This window comes from Hetaerina americana, unplaced genomic scaffold (assembly GCF_022747635.1).
Source record: "Hetaerina americana unplaced genomic scaffold, ioHetAmer1.1.p SCAF_11, whole genome shotgun sequence".
NCBI classification, from domain to species: Eukaryota; Metazoa; Arthropoda; class Insecta; order Odonata; family Calopterygidae; genus Hetaerina; species Hetaerina americana.
In genome coordinates, this window is record NW_027286181.1 from 27,974,137 (window position 1) to 28,001,463 (window position 27,327).

The 27,327-nt window shown below is 40.2% G+C and overlaps 1 protein-coding gene across 8 annotated transcripts in view; it reads left to right on the plus strand.

The window, feature by feature from the left end:
• The window catches only part of Lmpt (four and a half LIM domains protein limpet), a 946,158-nt gene that overhangs the window by 722,917 nt on the left and 195,914 nt on the right, over positions 1–27,327 (plus strand). Inside the window, exon 1 of one of the 8 annotated variants that reach the window (XM_071599523.1) lies at positions 1,027–1,099. The exons of the other annotated variants lie outside the window; for them this stretch is intronic. The gene's annotated coding sequence lies outside the window, so the exon portion shown is untranslated. Of the gene's footprint in view, positions 1–1,026; positions 1,100–27,327 lie in introns of those variants that run through there. 8 annotated transcript variants of the gene reach the window in all.

The following is a 27,327-nucleotide window of genomic DNA, read 5'->3' on the forward strand; positions in this document are numbered from 1 at the left end:
CACGCGAGGCGTTGCCAAACCCAAAGGACCGGACTCCGGCGCTGGGGTGCCGGAGTCTCCCCGGGTCGCGTCGATCGACGATGACGCTGCGGTCGTCGTCGTCTCCTGTGACGACGTCGACCGTTTCGAATATGCTGAAGATTTAGTCGCAAGGGTCGTAAAGTCTCCGCTCACCAGGATACCTCCCATAAGCCCCGAGGTCCTGAGCGCCAGGCGGTCCACGCTCGAGGACCTCCCGAATTCAGTGGGTCCGTCTGCGTCTCGGAAACTGGTTAGGGTGGGGATTCACAATGGGAGACCGCAGCATGAGGCTGAAGGTGCCGTGAGGTTGGAATCGGGGTTCCAGGTTTCGGAGATAGCCGAGGGAAGGGGGGATCGGGACGGATTGGGTGGAGAGGCGGATGCCTCGAGTGTGGTCCGGGAAGACCCCGCCCGGCTGGCGCCCGGAGTCAGACAGCTGGAGGTGGAGGGCGGTGGCGCGTGCCTACCCGAATGCCTGGGGGCCCGCGCCACCTCCGAAGTTGCGAATGGCGGGGCGCACAAAGGGAAGTCGAGTACTACTGGGAGGTCGGGGAAGGAGGTATCCTGGGCGGATGACGTTGTTGACGTGGAGAGGGAGAGCCGGAGGAGTGACGTGGTGCTGCCGCCGGTGGGAAGGGTGGGGAAGGGTGTGAGCGGGGGGGAGGGAGGAGATGGCGAAGAGGTGGACGGGGGGGCGCGGGGGTCTCCGCGAATAGGGGAAGCCACCAGCGACGACGGAGCCAAGCGGGAAGGCGCCCGCCACCAGAAGGTTGTGGTGGTGGTCGCGGGGGAGGGGGAAATCGAAATCCCACCTCCGCCCCCCTTCCAGCCCCCTCCTCTACCCCCGGACAAGGAGGACCCCGGGGAGGTGAGGATCAGGGTCGAGAGGCCGAGGTCGTCGCGGTCCCCTTCGAACCCGAGGGAAGAGGTTGCAGTCTTGCCGCCGGCTCCGGCACCGCAGGCGGCAGCCGAGGGGACGAATGGGGAGGTCGGGCCGATTCGGGAGGGGAGGGACACCTGGCGCGATACCACTGAGAAGGGAGACGCTCCCACGCCGTCCAACAAGGAGGCCTTCTGGGTAAGGGATGGGAATGGCAATCCGTAGATAGGTTTTTTTTAAATCTGGAAATCACATCATGGAGATCACGTCAACTTGCCGCCGTGTCAAAATGTCGCCTACGCGCAATATTAATACAATTATAGCGCCACCGCAATCTAGAATATTACGACCAGGGCTATTTATTTTTCTCTTATAGATGATCATGTCGGAAAATAATTCGGCTTTCATGCACCTGATGATAAGGTGCTCTATATCAATGAAGTATTCTATCATTCTGAAGCATACCTCTATTGCTCTTTCGAAGAATGTAACTAAATGCTAGGCTAATGTTTCGAGGCAAAATGAGGGCGTACTTGAATTAAGTTTAGTTAATAATATACCGTATTTCTCATGAATCGAAGTGATTGTTTTCAGTTCCTCCTTCACAGTCTCTAGGGGGTGTCCCAAAGACTCAATACCAAAGTGATGTACTATGTGAAAGACGCAAATTCTGGAATACTATTTTACTGCTGCGATTTATTTACTCAATTTTGCGCATTGAGTGATATCCTGAATTTCTCTTTTATTAAATTTTTACTCCTTCATAATCATCAGCATTCTAGATTGCGGTCGTCAGTGCGGGCGACGTTTCGTAACAGCGAAATTTTGACAGTGACTATTAATCGTGTTGTGATGCCTCCCGTTCTGTGTTAACACTTGTCCCCTTAACGGTCTATCCAAGGTTTTATTTGTTCACCTCAATGTTTTTTCTAGTTTGAAAAAAGACCTTCCCAATCGGCGGCGGAATGGCCTTTGTTTTTTGGTGTCACTTGCCCCGTCTTTACTTCTCCGTCCTTCTCCAATTCCTGTTTTTTTTTCACGAGTGCGTCGTCCACGTTGTTTGAAGGGTGTCGTTTTTGGTTTGTATTCCTAGTCTTGAATAATTCCCTAGTGCTCGCACGTTAGTCAACTCAATACTTATAGTATGTCCTCTCCCTGGATGATTATTTTGTATTTTCGACCACTCCCAAGTCATGTTTTGAACCCCAAAACACTCTTTCGTTTAGCCAAGCTTCTCCAAAATTTATATAGTTCAAGTTTTCTTCTCGCAAGGGTAAATTGATGAGAGGTTTCCAAAATTTCCATTTAAGTTCAATTTTTGCTTTTTTTTTCTTTCCTTGAAATATTTTTCTATCTGTAAATAAGCTCTGGGCAACCTCTGTTAATATAGTTTTAGATTTTGCATCATGATAGTGGATTGAATTTATGTACTAACCCATATTATACGTATGGAATGAATATGCTGAAATTTTGGTGATATGATATGCATGAACTTACGCGTGAGTTTTTTGATATTATAGTTCTGGTTTTAGTTAGTGTGCATAAGATGTCTCGAAATCTATGTAACTTTGAAAAAAAAAATATCAGAAAATTCATAATACGTTGAATACGTTTGGTCAAAATTCGGAGGAAATCATCCCTTTTTCTCTCTTGTATTCGATTTTATAATTTATTCTCTTTTACCATGTTACTCTTTTCACCTTAATGGGTGATAAACCACCCTTGTAAAGTTATAAATTATTTTAAAGACTTTTAATTTGGTGTACTTGTCGCTTAAGGATCAAGGATTTAGTAAGGTCAAACCTATCAGGGTAACTTTTGGTTATTTCTAATAAGTGTATCTCCAATAAATGTAGTTCGGAAATTATATTTGGATTAAATGTAATGTCCTGTTTACACGATCCTGGATTTTAATTGTTCACATTACAAGGTTTTGTTCCATCTTAATTAGCCTGCCGCAGAAATCATGTTGAATCCAAACTAAATTGAAAAGAATTATATCTATATCATTAGATCCTAAAATACTCGTCTATAAAATACTTGGGCTCGACACTTCTAAAAACAAAGGCTGCCAGAGATGACCTCATTTGGTTACCCCCTTACTGCCGTCTCCCCGAAACTGGTGGCTTTGTATATCAATCGTTTCGCCCCAGTCCTTCGCGTTCAGTAGGTGATTATTGCTTGACGAAGTTCCTGGAGGGGGGGGGCGGGTAAACATGTGCTCTCTCCTTAAGTAGTCCATTATTATATCGAATGCAGATAGGTTATTTTGAGTTAACTTTATGGCCACGCGACCGGAGACAAACGAGGAGAAAAGAATAATTATGGTCGGAAAAAAAAATGTTAATTCTTGAAAGTGGGTTGATGGGTTAGGGAAATAGTAGTGAACCGACAGCTTGTGTTCATAACCCGCAGATGCCAAAGCCTGATGAGGTGAAAATAAACAAGGCGATGGGCTCTCACTATAACTCTTCTCAACCCATGCGACCTTTTGCGATCCCCAGAACCTGTCCGCGGTATGTGGCAAACCTCAGAATTATATATTTCTCATATCCTCTGAGAGCAACAGCAGCAAAGTGTGTTTATGAATTGGCTGTAACATTGCTTGTTTGAGTCCCTTACAGTTCTTTTAAATATTATTATTATTATTTTGTATCTGGGGTTTGAAAATAACTGCGAGGTCCCGACGGCTCTATCTTCGCCATTGGGTAAAGCCCATCGTTCGCGTCATCCATCCGACGATATTTTACTCACACGAATACGCACGCATGCGTTTCTACTTTTCTTTTTTCTTAAGAACGTCCGATGTTAAGGGACGCCCCCCCTCCCCTTTAGAGCGAGCCTGCAGAAAGACTGATAAGTACGAATAAGAGGTGCTAGTGAACCGGGTGAGGGGGAGATTTTTCTTCTTTCGCCCCCGATTCTCCTCATCCCTCACGCCACCTCTCCCGACGGAATAACCCGGGTGAGCAAATTCTAATAATAGTTGGAGAGGAAGGAGAGTGGAACTTAATCAAAGATATAATAAGAAGGTCAAGTGAGGGAGGCATGGGCATGTTCCGGAGGTTGTTGGAGGTGGGTGGGGGTTAGGAGTGGGTGGTTGGATGCAGTAGTGGTGGGGGAGGGAAGAGTGATGTATGTCATTAAAGGAAATTATGTTTGGAGATGGATCAACTGAGAAAAGGAGAGGAACGCCGATGAGCAAAGACACTTGGGTCGTAGTGGATCAATGTTCCATATGCTATATTTTATGAGAAAAGAAGAAGCGTTGCTGTGTTTGCCTATGACGACATAGTTTCCGTAATTAAAATGGTTTTAATTGTTTTTAAAATCTAGGGGATGGTCAAAGGAAAACCTTAAAACTTGAACATTTTTGATTTCGTAATATCTTAAATAGAAAAGAGTGTCACTTCTATCATTATCTTGCGGTGAATTAAAAGTATTTCAGCAACTTGGGAGTTCGCGGATAGGTCTAGAACAACCACGATTACATATAACTGCGGCCAAAGCCTCTGGCGTCACTATTCGGTGTGCTTTACCTGGTAGTAGTAGTAATTTTGACGAGGCGACCGACAACTGATCTCATTTGCGCTGCTTTAACTGGTGGAGGGAAAGATGTTACAGAAGTAATGCTGTTGGGGGAAGTCCGTAGTCATCGCTGGTGGAGTGGCATAAGCGCATTGCCACTCTGATTCATTCTTCGATGAATGTCGATATGTTTCGCCTTTAAACCATTCCATAAACAAATGAAAGAACTCCGATCCTCTGGGATACATGTTTCATTATGTGCCACCATAATTTGACTGTTTTCACCCCCTATATTTATGTCATCGTGCTGTCAATTGCGGGTGACTCTTAAAACCATGGCTATTCCTGTTACGAACTAACATGGCAGTGGCCCGACTTTTCGATATTTTAACCCATTATTTTGTGGTTTTCACTTGACTCGCCCTCGTGCATTCAGGATGTCACAATATTATGAGCAAAGGTTGTCATGCTCTGCCGTCTTGCGCCATTAACTTATTACTTCATAGGTAATTACAATATTTTCGAACACTCTCCTAATTAAATATCGAAATTCGTTTGCAAAACATGCTCGTACTAACGCGAGGCGTCGTGTCGATAACGAGCCCATAATTCATTAAGCTCACCACGTTCGCGTTGGAAAAATGGCTTTCATTCCATGTTTTTTACTCGTAGATAGATCCCGATCAATGTTATGGATGCAGATGGGGAATACATATATGCATAAATATATATACATATATATATATATATATATATATATATATATATATATATATGTATGTATGTATATGCATAGCATCTATGTATGAACTCTTATATAATTAGGTTAAAACATTTTGTTAGCCGTACTCACAACTGGGAGTATACACAGCGAAAATATATTTGCTGACTTATTGGGAAGTATTATTTAAGCCGAAGCAAAGCACGTGTGCAGACTAGTTTTCATGATTATGTTTGTCAAAAGTGTTTGTGAAATCTCAATTCGTCTTATATTAAGACTTAAAGAACACACATCTCGTAGTACTTGTTTTCATACGTAGGTTAAAAATTTCTCGTCAGTCAATAGAGAACATAGGTCACATTGGGTAAATCAGGGATAGGCATCGTCTTCTTCTAAGACTTTTAAGAGGATTTGTTATGGTATTTTTTTCTTCACTTATACGTGCGATAGCGAGAGAGGTACACATGGAATCTTTAAGTAAGGGTTAGCATTCAATTAATGATGCACACATTCCTAATTTAGCTTATTCCACCAAAACTGAAATCCTTTATAAGGGTCAAAAATAAGTTTTTTTTAATGAAAGTGTTCCAGCTTTGTATATGAAACAAAGAGAAACACACAAAGATGTTTGGAGGAAGAATTCATGTAGGAATTACGAATTCTTGCAAAGTGAATTGGGGGGTAAAAGGAAACAGGAAAAAGGACCCTTGGTGTAAATAATAAACGGGTTACCTGGGGAGAGGGACCTTTATGCCCAGTAGATTTACATGATTGCACTCCATTCATAAGTGAGAGCATTTTTTTGTAATTGTGTGCATTGGCCACTGGGAAGCGGATAACTGAATAAATGGAGAGAGACGAGAGAGGGAGAGAGAGATAGAAAGAACTTCTTGCACTCTCCCTCCAATGAGTACGCGGCATTGACCTACTACAATATGCATTAACACTCAAAGCCATGTTTATCTTTCTCGATGAAGTTTCATTAACGGAATAATTAAAGCAAGGTCTTAGGTTGGCCTAACGTGCGCGCACTTGACTCTCGCTTCGCACGGAGCTTCAGATTCGACCCACCATACACACAGCGTGGCCGCGATTTAAAGTGTTATCGGAATGAGCTTTCCTTTTAACTTTCAAAATTCATTCGTCCAGAAAAACGTGTTCCTGCATTAAATTTGCAAAGGGTGTCCCTAAATAAAATGTGAAGGTCATAGGTCCGAGAATGATGCTGCGGAGGCAATAGGGCGGCTAAAAATTAAATGTGCTGCCCAAGGTGAAAGGATTATTCCTTTTAATATTCGGAACCCTATTGTTTCTTCTGCGTTAAATTTTATTAAAGATTGTTTCTATGGGAAGGATGATTTAATGTTTTTCATAAGAATTGCAATAAAAGCTGGCAGTACACTAAATTAAAATTCCTCGTGTTTTTTTTCGTCGCTTCAAGTGTGCGGTGTGTTTCTTGGTATTTTGAGTTCTTTTAGCATCACAATTTCCGTGGTGGAGGGAGTATTTTGGTGGAATGGGAAGACTTCCTCCTTATTTACTTCATATCTCCTACCCTACGCCTCCAGAATGTTTGGAATTCGCTGGAAAATATGTGAAGAAAATTGTGAAAAGTTGATTGAAGTCGAGTTTTGTTCCACTCTTCTCAACTAAAATCTTCTTCACATGTTCAGTATTTTAGTATACCTAAAATAAATTCTTTACTTTTTGTCGAAATTTTTCTCGAAAGTGGCTTCAATTTTAGAAAAAAAGCTCACACCCAGTGATCATTAATCTCTCTCTCTCTCTCTCTCTCTCTCTCTATATATATATATATATATATATATATATATATATATATATATATATATATATATATATATAGTATTATGACGTTTTTAGCTTCTTAAATAACTGGGCTTATCAGGGTTCACTTCAATAGATGATCGATGATATGGGGGACAAGAAATGCCATGAAAAATTCAACTTCGTGGCACCTGGCGGTTGAAATTCGATTTTCCGATTTTATCATTGTAGTAGCATAGCCCTAATACACGTTACCCTTAACACTCATTGAAGGCAGGCCGAAAAGTTTCCAAACCTTGGGTCACCGAGAATCATGTCCGTAGTATCATAATGCTTCATGTCTTTTGAATGCATACAAGTATCAGGATGTACTCTTTCAATACCTCAGTTAATACGAAGGTCAATTCGATAGATGGTGGTAGAGCTAAGCTAATGCCTAATTACACACACCCGACGGCATGCGAAATTCACACATCAGAGTAGGGAGCTAGATCCTTTCCCTTTTTCGGTTTATGGTTTCCCACGTCTCTTTAACTTTAATGTCAGCCAAGTATAATTGAATATGAACTGTATTCAATCCATATCAACCGAAGAGGAAATACTCATTTACACTAAAGCTCCATCCTGATGCTATGATACTCAGTGGCAGTTCTGGGAATCATGAGGACGTTGCTTATATCCTCTCCATAATGGATGATTAAATGTGTTGTTTGAGTTATTTTTCCAAACAATGATAAACGCAGTTTTGTTCGAATTAAAACAACGGGCATTTTTTTGATAAATTACGTAGTTGATGGCTCGCTTTGAAACATGTCATCTTTTTTTTTAATTCAACCCCGGTAATAATCATTCAACCATTCAATTATATCATTCACTCGAAGAAATAAGAAAATCAAACGCATTTATTAGTTTATAAACAAATGTGTTATACACATCTACATGGTACGGTGCAAATCAACGTTAGAGTGTATGTTAGGAGGTAATTCATAGTCAGTTACCAATGTATGTAAAATAATGGCTTACAATGATGGTCGACATGAAAAAATAACTTTTTCAAATTTTCAGTTTAAATATATTGATGTATGAAATAATTTTAATACTGGAAAATGTGGTGACTACAGCTACATGAAGTACGATTTCTAAATTTGATATAACTTTCTACGCATAAGAAGCAAGTTGTTTGTCACAAGAAGGACAATAAACTAAAGTTGGATGAAAAAAATGACAACAGACCCAGCTTGAAATAAAAAATGTAAAATACTTTTTTCCACCGAGGGTGATTGTTTACAGCTATTTTGATCCTTTATTGTTCTTGCTATAATTACATTTTAAATTTACGTTTCGACACTTGATCCCTGTAATGTTATTGTCATGATCTCTCATACAGTAGTTCGATGGGGCCATTTATACATTTCGGGCATCATCACTGAAGGACCTTTCAATTTGTGTAATTGATTGAGTCTGCAAATAAACCTTCGGCTACGTAAATGACACCGAGCTTAGTTCTTTTGTTTTTCTTTCTTAGTTTTAAAAATTTTGGTGCGCTTCTAATTTTATTATAAAAACGTATTAAAAATATTGCTCCCACTAGCTCCACGCGATCTAATTCGGATATGTGATGTGCGCAGGCACTGGCACGCATGCGCAGCATCTATTGCACCCTATCTTCAAAATACTATCTCGATTCGCCCTTGGTAAAACTTTGATGGTTGATATTCGCTGCAGAGTTAAGGTTATTACATCATTGTAATTGATAAGAAACAAGTTTGAAAAAAGGGATCAGTCATTCTGGTTTAATCGCAGTATCGACGGATTCTGTTAGAATTCGTTCTTGCGCAAACAACTAGGCAAGCTCATCGGTTTCACGGAGTCAATAAAACTAAAGCAGAATCGGCCAGCATTCGGGTGGAGTCATTTACGATCTAGTCATAGTTCAAGGATTACGAGAAGGTGACGTAGTAACTAGCATAAGGCATATTGAGGCGAGCGGGCACTTGGGGGATGATGGGTGGGAGGTTCGGTCGGCAGAGGAGTCTGGAGGAGGTGCAAGACTGGAAGTAAGCGTGGTCGGGTGAGGAGGAGGGAAGGGTGTTCGATTAGAGGGTGCTCGCGATATGTACGTTGTGTTTTCGAGTGGGTAGGGAAAGCTTACCGACGCGTGGGCGATACCGAGCCTTAGGTACTGACAGGGGAGGGAGGGATTGAGGAAGGAGGGGAGGGAAGGGGGAAGAGCAAGGCTAAAGGCTATCCCACGCTTCTTCTCAATCAGGGAACAAGCCCTCGTTGGGACGGGAAGGAAAGATGGCGGAGTTATAATGATCCCGGGAAAAGAATGGGAATTGGGAGATAAAAAATTATTTTCAGGGTGATGTTTGTTTAACAAGATCCCATTCACGTTCGGGCGCCACACCCGCGGACCACACGTTATTGCCATTCGGAGGAGCCTATTGCTGGTCGCTTGTGTTTTTTTCTTTTTGCGGAGGGCGTCGCGTGGGCGATCCTCCATGGATCTTTTGCGGCACCGCCTACCATTCCGATGGTCTTCTCCCTCCGTGAACACGACTAACGCTTTTGTCGCCCGTGCGTGTTCAGTCGGTGTTGATGAGGCTTACGGTGTAGGGAATTCAACCTATCCCATTTATTCTCTCCTTTCCTCATATTTTGCCATTTTGTCCCGTGAATAACGGTCACATGATAGAATGTATCATTCGATTTTAATTTGTCATAAATAAGACCCTGGGTGTGGCCAGTGGGAATATATATTTAATAGCGTCATCATAGATTTGGCTACCAAGAGGACCTATGATAACCAAAGCCATTAAAGTATTATTTAAAGTAGACGGAAGAAATATTAAAAGCTGGTGGGATGTTGAAGGTCGTTATATAAGAGAGAATGGTGAATAAGCGGGGTGGATGAAGGAAGACAGTTGTAGGCTTTTTGCACACAGTAAAAACGCGCAGAAGTTACCGAGAAACGGAAAAGGAATTATTGCCAAGTAAATAAAAGGAATTTTTTAGTGAAACGTGGAAGATAAAAGTGGTTAGGGACCGTCCAAAATCTACCTGCTATTGATGAAATATCTTGAATGGATAAATAGTATTATACTTTGGAAGATAAATGTTTTAAATAGTATGGTAATAATTTTTGCCATGATGAGACTTATTATCACGGCTAAAGCTATAATTCACGTATGTTTATATATTTGGTCTACCAGTGTTAGTACCTGTAGCTGAGGTATCTAAGTAATCGAATTGATTTTCATGTCAACCAATATCTCATTTTGATCACCTTAAGTGAGTCTAGTATTATTTATTGTACCTTATTGCCGCTCCAATTACACCTGGCTCAACTTATCGCCAATTCATCCCCTCAGCAAACTACTCCCTTGAATGAATAAGTGCGATTGAAACTGAAAGTTCGCTCTATTGGGGTTTTGTACGTGTATCTCTGCAAATAAATGTATATATATATATATATATATATATATATATATATATATTGAGAAGGATTTATTTCTTATAGCCCATTGTGTATAACAGCTCCAAAGAACATCAAGGTGAAAAAAACTTTGCCGAAAATCATTATTCAAAACCCAGCTTACTTACGTCTTAAGTTATAGCTCATTTTGGGCGAGTTATGGAATCATTGGTTTAGGGCGTTTTTTTAAAACCTTATTCCAGTTCCTTGTTGATTTTATTTGCGTCTTGTGCCGGCGAGATAAATTGATAGAAATTGCCGCCTTTACCAACTTTAGCAACATCTCTTCTGGCGTAGTGACCGAGAACAAAATTTATCATCATAATTGCCTTTCCAATTGAACCATACGGCATTCATATTCTTGCCCAAAATGAGATTCGAGGTCGCTGGCCGTTGCTGTATTGTCGAGGGAACCCAAAACCGGCTGGACCGGTCCAGCTGAATAAAACCATTTTAAATAAGAGAAATTGAATTGAATCATGGTCCTCTTGATAAATTTATTACCGGGACTCGTTTTTCGAATGATATTTTTTCCGGACAATAGTATGATTTGTTCTCAGACACTCCTACGACGAAAGTTTCATTTTTTTGCCCAAAATAATGATGGAATGAAACAAATTACTTACGGCAATGTCTAAGAGAATAATTCAGGCATAATTTTGAAACCTTATCTCTGGAAGCTTGATGTTTGCTTTAGCACAAGGTCCCGAAATTTACGATGTAGTAATGACAAACTACAAAATGGTTAAAAAATCTTAAAATAAAACACAAACCACGCCAAAAACACCCATGGTGCACCTGCATGCCCGAAGTGAATATAAAAATATTTTTTTTTCATTAATAAATGTTCGATCAAGAGAATTGCGCTGTTAGTCGAGTCAACAACTAGTCTGAAATTGCTTACCGAAACATAATATCGTTTAATATATATTTTTGGGGGAGGTTTCGAGTCCTTCCTGATTTGGGGAAATGTAAAGAGTTGGATGAATTTTTATTAAATCCGGCCTATTTTTATTTCAGAAATAAATGCATGTACATAGTCTTTTGAAAAAAGCAAAGTTTATACTTGAATAAAAATCAATTCACTTTACATGCTGTTAGAAATACAACTCATTTATTTTCCTTCCCTGCATATGGAGGCAAATTTAAAGGAATTTTATATTTGTATGTATAAATAAATCACTTGTATTGGTTTTAATGTTTTGGATTTTCTGTTGCAATCCCATTGTCCCAAGTGGCTTCGTCTCTAAAGGATACGCAAAACTAAATTTTTTGTCCTCTAGTCAAAGGATCTTTAACATCACTAGCGTCATATTTTTTGTTTTACGTGGAGAGATGATCTAATGTTAGAATATGTTAAAGAAAAATATATATAATCCCCATCCAACCAAAATATCTCCCGAAGAACTGACTGATTTAAATCGATCTTTTTTAGGCGTGATGGCGGGCCCCGAAGTAGCTTTTAACCCATTCAAATCTCGTGCAGAAGAGCACTTAAGAAATCCGTTTCACTCTGTAAATAGGGCCACTCATAATACGCAAAAGACCCATTTGACTCATTCTTTCAGCTATTTGTGGAGATTTGCTAAGATCAGATTTGTGCCCTAAATGTGCCGAAAATGTAGCCTGCTTACGTGCAAACAAATTAATCTTTTATCATTTAAATAAATGCTTTTTAAGTGCCTTGTAAAAGCGATGTTCATCCAAAAATCTAACTTAACCGGTAAATTACCGAACATATTAATAGAAATGATGTTTATTATTGTTTTCACTCTAATCCACCTAAGAGTAAAATCATAATCTGCAATATGTGGAACGCTTCATCCGATTATGCATTTCTATACTTGCGGAAACTTTTACCACGAAATCTATCCAAGTCGGAAACTGCATGAGACGGAAACCGTTCAGTCGATAATATAAAAATATAATAAAGTATAATAAACTTTGTATTCTATTTAAAACCCCTCTGAAAAACATGCTTTTTATTCTTGAATCATAGGATGTTGTGGTTTGCTAGGGGTCACAAATTATATAATTATTAATTATGTCCATCCAAAAAACCTACCTTAACCAGTAGATTACCTTATAGTAATAAAAATTCCTTTGAATCCGATAAAGACGAAAATAAACTATCAGGCAAATGTTTTTTTCAACTGTTCTGCTTTAAGTATAATAGTACTCTTAGCGTTTTAATATGAACCTCGATCACCAACCCCTTTTTTTTAATTTGCCTGTTTTTATTGACGATATGTTTCTGTAAGGTACATTGTTCTGTCAAAATAAACATATATATTCGTTGAATGGTTTTAATTTTTGCATGCCCATCGCTTCAACCTGTTTACATTGATAAACCTGCGTTTCCCGGAAAAATCAAGTGACCAGGCCCTTCAGCTTTTGGAAGTTTCACAGCATAGTAATACTGTGTATTTAATCAAACTTTTACCGATCATATTACTATTTAATGTTTATAAGTTTTTGGAAGGCTGTTTTAATAATTGTGTTCGAAAGAAGCTGAAGGGTATATTAAACTGTACCGGGAATCATGAACAGTGTCAATACACACGCAACACGGAACTAAACAGTTTTTCAGTAGGTACAAAAGAATTATGGCGGAAGAACCGCAGAATGTTGTATGGTACGTGGAGGTAAAACAGATAAATGGAACGCCATTCAATATATTTCGAAAATCGAGTAAATTAATCGTCACGGGCAGTTCATTCTGCGTTGCCATATCACAAGTTGGGGATAAATAGTGGTCAAAACGTTCGGCTGCTGACCAGAGGGTCGAGGGTTTGCGAGCCGGTTGATTCCTCTGGACAGTTGCGATGTGCTGGGTAACCAGACGTAATGTAAAATTCAGAGAAATGAACTGTGCATCTACCCTAATGTATTAATTACATACGACGTGACGTAGGGTCTTAAGACCGACCAAGATCCGACTTCGTTCATCAATCATACCTTTAAATTGAAGGCCTAATGGTTAGGTTGGTTTAATCGCCGATGTGCGCCCGTAAGAGCAGAATTATTTAAATTGTCGTTTCTTGATGAAGAATAATTTTTGCAATCATTACTTGATCCCTAGCGAAGTTCATGGGATCAGCATGGTGAGAATCATTCACAAACATCGAAGGTAATGAGATTCTCAACAAAATAAAAGCTAAGATAAATATAAAATTTAAGGGCATAAACTACAGCAAGTAGAACTATTTCGTATTTGCGAATTGTTTTGGAGGAGATTTGCCAGAGTTGAAGGGATATTGAAGAAATATTGTCTTAGATGCGATTACAAATATGCGGGATTTGATGACGTGCAGCTTAAGTAAAGATGTAAAGCGAAAAATGGTGAAAAATTTCACGTGGAGATTAGTTTCGTATGGTTGGGAAATTTGGTCGCAAGAGGATTGCCGCAGGTGCGAGGCTTTCGAGATGGGTGTGTGTGTGTGTGTGTGTGGAGAAGAATTGAGGAAATAAAATGGACGGAACGGAAAACAAATAACGAAGTTCCAGGCATGATACGAGAAGAGAGAGATGACTGTTGAGAGAAATTCGGAGAGACCTGGGCAAGTGAATGCGGGAGATACTGAGAAGCGATGGGGATGGTGGAGGCTTTTCATAAAGAGAGGAGAAAATTTTGGGCAAGCGAGGCTGAGTGAGCGTAAGAATGGGCATTTTGGATGGAATTAAGGATGGTAAAAAAATTATGCAGAGCTTAGGAATTAGTTATTTCAATATCATAGTATGGGGTTTCTTCTCTCATACGTTGGAAGTACAGTTGTGTAGTGAAAAGGTCCATGAAAAACGTCCGGTTAGAATATTGCTTACGTATAACGGGCAGGGAAATACTCCTCATCAATGGACACAGTTATGAGGTGCTATGTGGCGGAGTCTGATTAGAGACACTGCAGCGTCGAGCGCCGCGCTACTTCTGCGGTTTTTCTTTCTCTTGCACCAAAACTTTTGGACCGGGTGCCAAAGGGAACTGCTTTGTTTTTTTCCACCCCCCGTGGTCTGGCGAAGCGGTGGATGGGAAAATGTTAGCCTGCGCACCCCGAGGTATGGGATGGGGATAGGATGGGGATGAGTGAAGAGGAGAGAGGGGAGACTTTGCGATTAGACGGAAGAAGAGACAGCCGCCCTGAACACTTCGGGATTCCGTCCCCGCCGCCGGGAAGTTAGAAAGACGTTTGGCCGGTTTGACGTCGTTAAAAGGGACTGAGAGACGGGGGCGAGGAGGGGGGGAGAGAGGGGTTAAGGGTAAAGGCAGCGGGGTGTGTGTGTGGGGGGGGGGGAGTGCTGGGCCGGGAGTGTGGGCAGTGGAAACTGGGGGGGAAAGGAGGTGGAAAGGGGGGATTTAGGGTGCTTCATTCTAAAATTAACAGCGCGGGGGAATTGGGGCGAATTGTGCGGACGCCTCTCCCTTCTCCACTGCGGGGGGGGGGGAAGGGGATGGGGAGTTTTGGACGGTCGGTGGCAGGAGGAGAGAGATGGATGGAAGCAGTGGTGGTTTACGCTAAGGGGGTGGGCGGAGGGGAGCGTGGGTGGGAGTCAGGGGAGGGCGGAGTTGAAAAGATGGGGAGTTGGTGGGGAGAAGATATTTTAAATAGTCGCGGAAGGGGGTGCGGCACGAAGAGGGGTAGTCTTCGGTGGAAGGAGCCAAGTGGAGGCACACTAACGTAACGGTTTCTTCTACGCGTCCTCGGTTTTTACACTCAGGTCTCATTGCGGCTATAATTCGTTTCGGTGTGTGAATTTTTCAAATCTTCCGCGTGATAAATGGAATGAGGACCTTACTGGATCGTGACCGGTGATGGATTCTGCTTGTCCCCCTCTTGCGTTTCGATACGCTTTGAAAGTGACTTTTCCATAATTTACAGCAAAAAAAACTATTTCCCTCGGCAGAAGTTTGTAATTTGACCCGGAATAGAATGGGGAAAAAACTGATAAATTCCCAGTTTTTCATTTGCGAACTCGTTAGGTAGGTAAGTCTGGAAGTACCCCTTGTTTCTCTTTAACCTTATGTATCTTAAATGGCGTCCGATGTTCGCGTAAAGCAATTTTCACGTAAATCAATTTCCTCCTCGGACGCATCCCCTTCGTTAACGAACGCATGAGATAATGGGAAAGTTAGTTCTCGTGCGAGGGAGGCTGTGCGGCAGATTCGGGGGAAAATAGGGATGGACAAGGATGGAAATGTTTCTGAGATGCGGAGGAAAGTTTAAATAAACTAATTTTGTGCAAATAATGGTGTGATTGAAATGAGAGCTCATCATAGAGACTGCAAATGGAACCTTGTCGCGGCCTAAGTAATCAACCTAAGGTTTAATTGGTAGTTGTGGGTAGAGCTCATCTCGCTCTGAGCCGTACTGCCTGTGAATTTCACCCAAGAGCGAGTGAGGACGCACGTTATTTCCCCTATGCCGTTTACGATTTACCCGGAAAGATAAGGTGGCCAAAAGCTTCAATCTGATGTGAGCCCGAGGCCCCACAGTTCAGCAGTACGATGCCCTGTTCTTCGAAACTCCTTCCTTTTACGCACCCATGGAACTCTTCATTTCTTTCGATCCGATGAAAGCTCCTCCATCCAATAAGAACTCTAAAAATTCCGAGTAATCCTGGGCGTGTAGCCCAATTCAGTGTATCCCTGACAGGAATCTTCCTAACTTTTACGACAACTCCCCTCGAAGGGTACACGCTCTTAACTCCTCCTCGTAAAGTTACAGAGGTTATTAAATGGCGAATAGGGAGCCCAGTAAATTTAAATTTTCAGAAATCGATTTCAGGGCTACCAATTTCTGGAAATTCTGATTGATGCCACATGAAAAGTTAAACCATAATTATTGTAGGTACTCGCCTCAGGCGATGATGTGGCTTATGGGCGTATCTAGCATTATATTACATGATTAAATATAGAATGCCCTTAATTGGAAGGAGAAGCCATCAAGGGCAATTAACTCACACACGCAGGAATATTAATGAACTCGTAAATATTTCAAAATTATAGTTTCTCCTCAATTTTTCTATATGGGAACCACGAAATCACCATCTTGCAGCTTACCATCATTACTTTAATTAGATCTGGATACAAGCATTAGATGTGAACTCAAATAAAGGTAACATTTTTCAAATTGCATTTATGCTAGATAATTTTGCCATAGTTATAAAATAAATCTGCATGGCGGCTTCAATTTTGTGAAGTCCTAAAAGTATTGTACTAGTGGAATTGAAATTGAACTTTTCATACGTGAAAAATAAGATTACTGAGGCCATACTTTCACTCGAAAAGTATTCACGTAGTGTTGAAGATGGTCATCTTTGTCGAATATTATCTTCAATAGATTTTATATGAAATGAGAAAGTTTACCTTTAATAAGTCATTTACCTCTAAATGCTTCTCTGGTACTGTAACACTTGAGTCTAAATGGTACTGGACTGAATATGGACGGAAATATTCTAAAATATATGCAAGTCTCAAAACTTGGTGTATCTTCAAAACTGGTAGGGATCCACTACATATAATTGTTGTAAATAACACATATCAGCTGTATGATATGTCATCGGGTAATTCTGTTTGACTATTTTCTCTGTCGGGCTCGTTACTTCATTCCTTTTAGTTGGAGCGCCTTCAAGAAAGTTTTTTCATGCTGAGAATGAGTAACGTCTAATTTTAATGAAGAAATTCCGGTAACATGCGAATGAGATGATGTAATTCCCTCCGAAGAATTCATTGCGACGAAATTCTTGAAAGGAATCGAAAAACTTGGCGGAGACTCCAAAGCGAAGAGCCGAAGTAGATATATACTTTTCCCCTCTGCTTCTAATTTTCAAATTTTTTTAAAATTTTACATTCGCCCCGTGAATCCCCAGGAGCCGTAAAGGTGGTGAACTACTTAAATGGGGAGGTTTGGACAGGACGGCGGAAATGCTAAAGGTAGATTTTTTCCATCACACTCGGTGAGCATGCTTTTATCCCTTTCGTGAAGATATTCATAAGGAAAAAAACGCGCTCAAAATGGAACGGAAAGTTGGAAAAGAGTGATTGGAAAAATGAATGTTGATGAGGAAATGCGGGCGATTTATGAATGAGGGTCCACACGCCTTGCATAAAAGAAATCCTTGTAATAACTTCACTTTTACAAGGTTAAAAACAGCTCTCGCGTTTTTATAAGCTACTGCACAGAAACTATAAAGTCATCAAAACAGCAGCGACTTAAGACCCATTGCCTTAGCTTCGGTTAAGAAATTATTAAATTATTGACTGATATGTTACTCAAAATTTCCTGTGAAGGAATGGTTTGTGATTAATCATTTTTGGTGGATATATAACAGTAAACAAGTTTAATGCGAGCCTTTTAGAAATTCTAGTTCATTTGATTTTGTTTCTGGCGTCGAAGATAAAATTAAGAGCCCACGTAATGTCTGAAATTTCATCCAAAAATTAAATCGGAGAAATAGTCTTTCACTGATGGATTTTAATATCTACTCTGTCTCGGCAAAGACGAGACCTTAAAGATATCAACTCGGTATTTGCGATGCATGCACCTTGGCCAATTGGCTTTTAGAAACACTTTGTAAAAAGTATTCATGAATTCTTGTCATTACATTATTGAAGCAATGTGTCTTAACCAAATACCTACATAGCGCCGGGGGAGATGTTTGCTTTATTTCGTTCAGGATAAGAAAAATACGCGCATATTTGCAAAAAAATTATGAGAAAAAAGAAAAATTTGACATTCAGGTACCGTGAAGACTCTTGTCGTATTTTCAACTCCCATCCTTAGTTTATGAATATAACATACGTTTTTCACTTTCACCATCCTCTTCTGCACGCTCCCAGATCAAATATCAGAATCCTACCTACATGTATAACCCCAGACCGTTATTTCTTCTATGATTTTTTGACACTATCCCTATGTATAACAAGATTTTCCACCGTATAGGTTTGCGTATATTATTCCACCTCCAGTGATTCGTCTTATCATTAGAATTAGCATTATGTTGTTTTTCTTACCGCGAAGTTCGAAGAACTGTGGTAGCGTCTTTTCTACTCATCTCTAAATAATTACATTGCGCGCACCATGTAAAGATCTAGGATCGATTGGGCCCCAAGTCTACTCGGAGTAACAAGAACTAGACGCTAATATATATAAAAGACCAATGTCGGGTGATTCAACCATGATAATTTAGTAGGAGAGCATCGTGGACCCTGGAAGGAAAAAATAGTCTACAGATGACTCCTGTAGAGAGTTGTTGGTTGAAATTGGCGGAACTCTAATGCTCCCTGTTTACTGAAGCTCGCAAAGTATTGCATTGGCTCAGCTGAAACAATGCCGTCAACAGCACTGGACACGTCCGCGATTGTTCGGGAAAGCTCTTCCTAAAAGAATGAATAAACTATTCCTATAATTTGTTCATTCTCCACCACTTGTGAACCTATTTCCTCGGTTTATCGAACGGATATCTCTTGTACTGTACGGGGTACCGAGGTATCCAGGAAGTGAAATAGGACAGACAACAACTTCTTCCACGAGGCACAATCCATTTTTAATCGTTTAAACCTTAATTTATGGAACGGAATATTCACAGCCTCTCGGACCCGGATCACGGGGGAGGAGAGGGGAGCAGGAGCAAACAGCCGTAAGTACGAGGTGGGAGGAAACAGGGCCTCGTGAATGTCACTGACGTAAGCCAGCATTTGCTAGCGCACGTTCCATTCGTGCTTTTGGTGGAAACCTCTCTGAATCGAGTAGCTTGAATTGTTAACGAGCTGCCTTCGCTTTGCAAGGCGAAGGCAGCGTACGACATGAGCTGAGCGGAGCGGAAGTAATACGGGTTGGAAGGGAAAGGGTAGATGGAGCGCTGCAGTGGAAGAGCCTAGATTGCCATAGTTCCTGCAGGGAGGGGGGGTTGGCGAGGGAATGAAGGCTGTAGATGGAGGAGGGAGGGTGTAAACCTGCCCCTAGAGTTCGCGGTGAAATAACCCATGGTTCTGGTGACCGGGAGAGAGAGGTAGGTCGGTACAATATTGACATGAATTAATCGGATTTATCGTGGGATGGTCATACGATACTGTCTTGTTATGTCTAGCAGCCAAAACATTGTGATGTGAATGAGAATGAATCTTGCGTTTTACATTAAGACTGTATAAATATTTCATTTTAAACATCGACCCTCTGCATTTGAGTTATCTGCCAATAAAATTGATTCATCATGAATAGCGTGTTCGATATTTATGCCTCAAGTGAAATACAGATTGGCGATATCTATTACGATATGCTTTTATTAGTGCAACCGAATCCTCTCTCGTGTATATATATATATATACACACACGAGGGTCATCCGGAAAGTAGTACCCGTTCGTGCCGCATGAAGTGCTGACGACGCGAGTAGCCGCTGGACGAGGTCAGATAGCTTCAGTGGCTTGTCTGCCTTCTCTGAGCCAAGTTGCGTGACGCTAGCATTGCCTGTGTTGTTTCTGTGATTGTTTACAATGTTTAAAAAAATTGAGAACGCCGCCAGTTGTGAAGTGAGGGCAGTGATTAAATTCCTCAATGCAAGAAACGTTCGCCCATGTGATATTCATCGCCAATTAAAGGAGGTGTATGGAGACAATGTAATGGACGAGTCGTCTGTTCGGCGGTGGTGTCGCAACTTCAACATGGGGAGGGGGAACACACACGACGATGAGCGTTCGGGGAGACCGTCTGTCATTACAGACCAACTGGTGAGCTCAGTTGACGAATTCGTGAGGAACGATCGGCGCGTCACAATTGATGACATCTGTGATCATTTTCCCAATGTTTCTCGAACAATTGTTCATGAAATTGTTAAACACCATCTGCATTATGCAAAAATTTGTGCAAGATGGGTCCCTCGCGTATCTCAATGAGCTGGCGGCGAAGGACTATGCAGCAGGAATACAGAAACTTGTCACACGTTATGACAAATGCCTTAATTTGCTTGGAGATTATGTTGAGAAGTAGTTTAAAGTATCCTCTTTCAAATAAAATTTTTTATGTTTGTTAATATTTACTTTTGTGTCTTTATTTCACGAACGGGTACTACTTTCCGGATGACCCTCGTATGTATGTATGTATGTATATATATATATATATATATATATATATATATATATATATATATATATATATATATATATATATATATATATATATATATACATACACACATATATATATACATATATTTATATACATATATATATGTTACACCACAAACCGCACCTAGGTTATATGAAAGGGGTAATGGTATATCCCAACACATAAAAAAGTCATAAAAAACCTGTGAAGGGGAGACACTTGCGACGAGGCGACTTGGCCGCTGAACCCGACTCCCACCGAGTGAGATCGATAGTATCGTTATCTGCAGTATTGTTTATCGATTTCGACCATGGACAAGAGCTTACTAATCGGCGTATCAAAAACTTTTGTCTGCTTTGAAAGGGCAAGTGTGATTCGTGACGTGGCGATTGACTGAATACAATACGATGTCTTCCATCTTATTTTTAATCACGTGACCATCGAAGGATCGACGATCACCACCGAGTGTGCTTTGATGCTTGGTTAGAATCGTGCTGCGTTGCTGAAATCCAATCGCGGAGAGGTAACCGTTTCGAGGCAAGCGAGAGGGAATCGGTCGGGAGGTCAATCCGGTCCTCTTCCGCGGACATCGCGCGTTGATTAACGCAGATCTCCGCTGAACCTCATGCGCTCTCACTCCCAGCGGACGAGGGTTAATTTGGGAATGCGAGCCGGGCCATAATTGAAGATGTCTACCCGCTCGGAATGATGCGGCAGGTGTTACACCATTGCGAGTGATGCGCGTGGAAGGAATGTGTCGCATAGATTGACGAAGCTGTTTGCGAAAGTACAATATTCCAAATTCAGGCGTTTCATTACGCGAAAAGCCTGAACGTAATTTAAACTCCAAAGAGTTATCGACCTTCAATTTCATTCGCCCCTACATTTCAATTTCTGAATCGATTGCAGTGTTTTCGCCGCGGTGACATAGCAATCGATGAATTTTGAACCCGCGATGAAGTCGTGCTTCAGTGATGTATTTATCTAAGGTGGATTTGGTGCGGTGGGCAAACACTGTTGCGTACGATGTTAACATTTGTGTTCGTTTATGAGTTCTTAAGAAGATTAAATCTGATAAATTAACTCGATGCATCATCACAGATAGAGAAAACAGATGCCTTGTTTTAATTTTATGTGTTTTTTGGATGAAAGATAAGATAGGTGACTTGCTATTCCATTTTTTTTGTAATTTTTCCAATTTTAATGAAACGCTCCCAATTTCTTCCATTTGGTGTGCTTGACGACACAGATCAGGTGATTCGCCGAAACGGCAGCATGGTTAAGATTATGCAGTGATGAAACATATTCATTTATAGTCCCTTATATGTTCGTTGAATTGTTACGATTTAAGAATTCTTCCACGAAACGATTCATATCAGTGTTCTCCCATCACTGAAATACATGTTATGAAAATTGTCTGAAAATGCAATCAATAAATACGCGATGCGAGGGGAACAGGTATGCGATTTGAAAGGCGTGCATAAAGTCATTACACTTGCTCTTGCTCTACAATTGACAACTTTTACTCCGATTCCGAACCCAACGCTAGATTAAGATTTCCGATTGAGAGCTCTATTTTTATCTCATCGTATACAAGTATTGTTTGTTAATGAAATTTAATAGACTGTTGGTTTCAAGTCGTAACATATGGCTCCTGATACGTCAGATGTCTTGCTTAGAAAACAATATTTCTCTCTGTTGAGACCGCAGAAGCTGTTCTAATGATCAATTAAAAGTATATTGCTCAATGTTTTAAATGTCAGTAGCCGTTTCGGTTTCAGGAATGTCGACATCGTGTACCCAGAGTAAGAGAGTAATCGATGGTGTCAGTAAATTTTCGAGTGCATGATATTATCCCCCACACGAAACTGTTGTTTTTGACTCCATCGCGGCCTAAATATTTGAGCGATCAATTAATGGCTTCAGAACGAGTGTGGGATAGGTTTTATTCATTCGTGATTCTTAATTTCGTGTGAATATAAATGTATGGCCCGTGAAAATGTGTCGAATATCCGTCTGAATTTCCTTGGATCATTTGACGGCCCCTCGATATAGTCGATGAAGTTGAGATTGATCCGGTATAAACGTGGTGAATACATATCGTTTATACTTGATTCACTCGGCTATGCCATGGTTGACCTTCACTCCCACATCAAATCAATCCTTTCGCGCGAAAAAAAAGTGGACCACTCCACTGCGGATTAAGTTTTGGAATGTTCTCGAATCTTGGCAGACTGTGGGGTTGTTTTTTTTTCATTTTCTCCCCCCCACGAGAGAGTATTATCCGTAGCTGGGAGCGCATCGGAAATGTTGGTTGAAGGGGGAGTTGGTGAAGAATACGGAAAGACGAGTGATAGAAGGGAACGGATTGGATTTCAACGTCACGTGTAGCCAAGCCGCCTACGCTCAAGGCAAGCCACCCTGTCTCCCCTTTCGGACTTGGTATTTTACTCCAATAGCTTTTTCTTATCTTTGTTTTTGTTCCAGTTCGAAAATATTGTTGGAAGATGGCTCGCGCTCATTTCCGTTCAAACTTCACTTGCACGCGGATCATCTGTACGAGTCCGAACTTAACGTCTATGACCGTTAATTTGAACATTTTGTTGAAATAAGGGTATTTTTTTAAGCGCATGAATATTCTCGCTCTTGACGGGTAACGGACTCATCATGTACGTTCCGCTGGAATAAAATGAAATTTTCATTTGCGTGTGTTGAGAAATTCCAAGAAACTGCGGGAGATACCGCATCAGTATGTTTTTAACTGTGACATCCACTAATATGCATGTCAATACAACAATTTCAGAGTGTAAAAATCATTCGCCTTGACCGGGATTCTAACCCGAATCCCTCGGATGTCCGACCGAGTGCTTTTGCCAGTTAAGCTATCGAAGCGTCCTTTTAAACTCTGAAATTTTGAAAGCCCCCGATAACTTAACTGGCTAAATTACAGGTGAATGATTTTAACACTCTGAAATTGTCATATTGAAATTTAAGTCGAGCCCCAGTCTTCAGCTCCTTTCTGAGATAATCTATTTTGTCAGGGAAAATTAAATGACCATGAATGGACCGCATTGGTATGTTTCAATTCGATTGAGTTCTTCGTATGAGTTATTTCCGATATACAGTACAGTCTTGTATTCCCTTACCGATACAAAATTGAAAATTTCCTATTGCACTTCGTCGTTAATGTCGCTTTGCATCGAAAATGTATGCGGGTTATTCCTGTACCTTTCATTCAGTTTCTAGGAGAGTGGAAATCTTTGAAATCATACGTTTCTAGAAAGGTCACGCATTTCAGAATAGGTTGCGAAGAATCTCTTTCGTATGGATCCATGAAAGTGACAGAAAATCGACGGGTATTTCTGACATCAGCTAATTTTAATTGAATCCATACCGTTCGCCCTTCTCATGGCTGGTTCATTTTTAATTGTCGAGAGAATCAGAGGAAACTACAAATTAGTTCCCAGCTTATTTAAGAACGGGTTCATTAAGTCTACTGCTGAATTCAAATGCTTGAAGGTGCATTCGTTTTACGCTGCTGGTTTCATTCGACGGATGACTGCTCAGCAATCTAGATTCATGGTGTTTTATTTATCAAACAAGAGACTTCTGCCGTTACCCGAGTTCATCTCAAGCGAGCAACTCGAACGCTTCCTTGTTATTGAAACTTCTCTTTCATTTCAAGTGAGACATAACAGTGCGACCGAGAGATTTCTTAGTTTTAGTAGTCTTTCTTGGCGTGTCTTATTTCGATCGCCAGCTTCCTTCTTTAACGAGTGAAATTGCTAGCCCTTTTCGGAGCTGGATAGGTGCCTCATTAAGCCTCCCTTGCTTGAGTTTCCTCGGCACCAGTCTCACATTGCACGGGCCTGCCTTTCACGTCCCTCGCCTCTTATTAATTACCGGATTACGTAATCATCATGATACCTTGGAATTTACTTTATTCCTTAAAGAAGATGTTGCCCTATCTCCTTCGTATTTTGTATGGAAATAGGTTCATTCACAAATCGGAACTCAAAATACTGGATTCGATATGTTGGTTACATTTTATAGCATGGCCTCATTAAAATAATATTTTGTCTCGCACAAAAGCGTTTTTAGTCGGTAGTTTTTTTTATTTTTATTGGCCGAAATTTTAAATTTAAGTCCGTCTTAATTTTGGGCTCTTTATAAACCTTGGTCTCTGAACATTTTCATGTAATGTATACGACTCCATTTTGTAGTTTCAGTATGTTGTAGGGTCCAAAAGCAGACCTCGAGACTGAGGTCACGAGAAGTTCAGAGGCAAAAATTGCTATCCCTTTTTATTGCTCGAGCAAGTCAATGTCTGGAGGTAGCGGTCTAATTATATCGGAGTAATATTAAACTTTCAATTGTAAAGAGATTCATGGTACGTTTCTCGCTAGGGCATGTATATATCTCGCGTGTTGAGATTTCCCTTGTTTTCTTTCGAAGTATTTAGCATCAACAAAGAGGTAGTTCCATTTTAAACTTTATTCTTTCCAATGGCGAATATTCTGTTACTTTACAAGAACGAGGTAGCATTTGAACGTGAAAAAATCAAAACGCGACTTACCATGGCAACATCACCTCAACTGTACCAACTCTAAACCCAAAGGTCGTTGTAATGTAATTGCAATCCTCTTGGCGGTTTTCTGATAGCAGAATCAATGGGGTCATATTTAACACTTTTTTCTTTTTAATAGTGAACTTGTTTTAAATATATATATGTATATATATATATATATGTATATATATATATATGTATATATATGTATATATATATATACATACATACATACACGTACATATGTAGGTGTAGTATAATAATAACAATGATGTATAAATAGCTTTGTATACAAGACATAGCAACATCATCTCATCTGTAGCAACCCCAATTCCTAAAATAGTTGAAATCAATGTCGAAAAAATAGATGACGTTCAGAATCCAGAGGAGTCGGCCCTTGGTTGGAATCTTGGTGTGGTGACTGGGGTCCGGTTTCAAATCCCTTCTGCGCTGTGGGAAGGCGAGTTTGGTGCCGACTAAATTCTTCTGTCGTTTACAAAAAACCAACATTACCATATTACCCGGGTATTCCAAATGGCGCGATTTCTCAGTGAATGTAGTGAGAATTTGGTCATGCCATCCCATCAGTTTCTCTTCCTCCGTTTCACCAAATTTACAATTAAAGTCCCATATTTTTGCAAGGCCTATACCCTCGCTCCTTGAGGATGATTTAATCTGTTTATCAAAGTCTCATTTTTTCAGTTAGATAGGTGGTTGCCTTTTTAGTTCTTGGGCTATTATTAAAAATCGCCACGAAGCTGGACGTCGTATCCCATTTGTTTGATGTTTTCTCCCGCGTCTGAAACAAGCTCCTTGTGAGGTATTAATGAAATGGCCCATCTCTCTTGACCTTAAAGAGAGATGGGAAGCGCCTTATCTCTAGAATGGACTTGGGGCTTGGTCTCTCAGCGATAACGCTGCTTAACATACTTAGAGGTATTCTTTTGTGTTCAAAAATGCATAAATTTCGGTCTCGGAGCCGAGGAGAGGTTTTCTCTTAGAGCAGAGGGCTCTGTTACTCAGCGTCCTTCTTAATTAGCGTCATAGGAACCCTTTGTTGAGATCATGTGCATTGCTAAGACGACCTTGGGGGTAATATAAAAATGTGCAAAAATGACCGGGAGTTTATTGCTGGTGCTTATTTTCTGGCATTACAATCACCTTTTCTGCATGTATTATTTTACTTGTGCCCCTCTTGGATGTCTTCTGACGACCTCTTACGTGATGTCAAGTTGTCCTGTTGGGTGTCTATTATTGTTCTAAAAGCTTTAATATGTTCTTCGTGGCGTTTAATTAAAATATCTCGAGTAGTAACCAGCATATTTCAAAATTGCGAAAAACTAATTCCCAAAATACCATTTTCCTCGATCCTAGTTTTGATTATGGTATTTTTATAATATTATGAAAATGCTTTCTTAGCGGCATTCTGGGAATTGTGAGAGTTCTGTTACGTGGAAAGAGTTAATATAACTGAATTCATCCATCTATTGGGTTGGAAGGAAAAATTTATTCATGCAGGGCGTTTGTCGTAAAAAAATATTAAATTTTTGCCCGTGAGTTAGAGTAAAATTCACACTAATGCTAGATTATAATTCGTATTTAATTGATTTCTTTAACAATGCAGTCTTTATTAATCCACATAGTAAAAATTATTTTTGTTCTGCACGGTGCAAACGATTGTAAAGGTTGTATTTTCCCAATGGTAGTTTCGGAAGCCATTTTCTATCATCTCAATTATTAATTTACAGCTACACTTAGAAAACTTCATCCTGATTGGATGAAGAATAAGGTATTTTCGCCAGAAAATTAGTATTTATATTTATTTTTTATCAAATTTATTTTCCCATTTGTTACTAATTATATCATGAGAGTAAACATAAAAATACTTATCTTTAGCCATGAATGAGTAGAAAATAAAGAATATTTCCTCTATAAGTGGAAATTTCGTAGAAGTAAACATGAAATTCGTACTACAAAAATGCTCAGGTGCGCTTCGACATATTTCTCCCATGGAAAATTCTAACATTCCGCATTTATGTATATCTTAATTCGACTTTCGTGAAATCGACTTTCCTCGTGAAAATTTTGAAAATTGGTACTTTTTCGAGAAAACTAACTAGCGTTTAGATTGTCCTCTTGCTTTTTTTTTAATTCTTACTTGCTGATTTTTGTAAAATCCCATGCATTTTCCAATCGAATTAAATTAATTAATCTTAGCTTTTATGTCAAATAATGTTTCGTCGTAATTT